Genomic DNA, 2,111 nt, shown 5'->3' on the forward strand with positions numbered 1-2,111 from the left:
TAATGGTGTGCTTGGCAAGGTTTTCCAAAGCTCGGAAGACCCCCCTTGACTCTTGATGTCGCACTGAACAGTCTCGTGAGAGAGAGAGAGAGAGAGAGAGAGAGAGAGAGAGAGAGAGAGAGAGAGAGAGAGAGATTGAGAGAGAGAGAGAGAAAGAGAGCGCGCGGCGCATGTGACCCGTGTCTGTGTGTGTGCGTCTGTGTGTCAATGCGTGTGAATCACCGTGTTTGTGCTGTCAGGAGAATCTGCGTTCTATATCGATCGGCAGAACTGCTCGCTCTCTCTCTCTCTCTCTGCCCTTCTCACAGCCCCATCCTTCCACACACAGCACACACACACACACATGACACACACGCACTCACGCAAAACACACACACCCATTTATTTCTTTGTAGGTTAAAATGTGCATTCTTTAGGCCTATTCCTCGGTGCTGGTAAGGAGGGTAGGGGGCGGGGCTGAGCATTTTCGTTAGGTTTGAGGTCAGGTCAGGTACTGAGAAGGCCTAGGCTCAGGTCAAGGAAAGTAGTACACGTGTGTTTTCCTCGGTTCGGGCCAACGATTGCGAAGGATACCTGTTTACTTGTCGTCGGGGGAGAGAGGGGGGTAATAGTATTGTCTATTGAAACCACAATCGCTCAGAAACTGAAAGGCTGCGCTTTCATTTAAGTCAAGTCGTACATGTGCACAATGTATTTCAAATATTCATTTAGAAATTGACAAAGCAGCATCTCCATTGCCTAACCAAAAAACGTACTTTGCGAGTAAATTGAAGGAATCATGTGAGCCAAAGTCAAATTTGATCATTTATTTTATAGAACCTCATATAGAAAAGATGGGCAGGGATGTGTCTATGTCAATAGACATGTACAGTGATGTACTGTAAAACAACCGTTAGAAACATAATAAAGTCCAGGTCTCGAAATTAAACGAGAAAATGTAAATAATTAAAATTAATAACATCAGATATATGCCAATTACTCGGTCTCAATAGCCGATTCAGAAAAGGGCCTTCAATTGCTTCTAGAGATACTGTTGTGAATGAAAGTGGGTGTAAAGGGTAATTGCTAAATTTGAAGAAAACAGAATGCATGATGAAGAATATTATAATCTATTTAAAGGGGGAAAAAGAAGCGGTAAACCCAAGTTGTAATCTCATAGAGGCAAAGGCGTGTTCTCTGTGAGAAATACGACCAAGATATAGGTACTTCTATAAATTGATTTTAGATCTTCGAGTGGGTGTGGCATGATGTATAATGGGTCGCAATGAACAAACAACAGGGACCAAAAATCTGTGCAACACTATCAGACAGCTGTTCACAAAGACTAGCAGTGTACATGTAGTTGTGCAAGGTACAGTGAACGACTTGTTCCACACCTCAGTAGGAAAGAGTCCACCAGGGCTGCTTCCTCTCACCGACTTTGTTCAATATCTTCCTTTAAAACGCATAATGACCAGTGCCCTTGAAAAACATCAGGGCACAGTCAGCATTGATGGCCGGACCATCGTAAACCTTCGGTTCGCTGACTTCATTGATGGGCAAACGGGAGAAGCACAAGAATTTGCGAGTCTGATCAAAACATCTTTGCCAGATACGGCATGGAGATCAGAACCGAAAAGACAAAGCTCATGACGAAGAGCATATAACGCCCGTAGAGAGAAAAACATCTGTCTGTGGACAGGAACTTGAAACTGGGTTGTTGTTGTTGTTGTTGTTGTTGTTGTTTTTGGAAAGTGTTTTACGGCGCTCACAACTTCATAAGTTCACTTGATCGCGCGGGACGCATTAAACATTTTCAGTTTGTAGGGAATTTTGACTTTTGCCCGGGTGGCAGCCGAAGCCTACTCTGATCAAATTTGGACCACCAAGGGATCTTTAACGTACGCAACTTGCAGTCAGGAGCCCAGAGGAGGGGGCAAAGGAAGTGAGGGGGTGGGGGCAGAAAGTTAAGACGAAAACAGACGACAGGACATTGTTAGAGAGCAGGAAAGGATGTAAAAGGAGACAATAATATATTTTAGAGAAGAAAATTGTTCGTCGCTAACCGGATTTGAACCCGGGACCTTTACATGAGAGGCAAACACCTTAACTTCGAGACCATGAGAGCCCCC

The sequence above is a fragment of the Aplysia californica genome, unplaced genomic scaffold, assembly GCF_000002075.1.
Source record: "Aplysia californica isolate F4 #8 unplaced genomic scaffold, AplCal3.0 scaffold00396, whole genome shotgun sequence".
NCBI classification, from domain to species: domain Eukaryota; kingdom Metazoa; phylum Mollusca; class Gastropoda; order Aplysiida; family Aplysiidae; genus Aplysia; species Aplysia californica.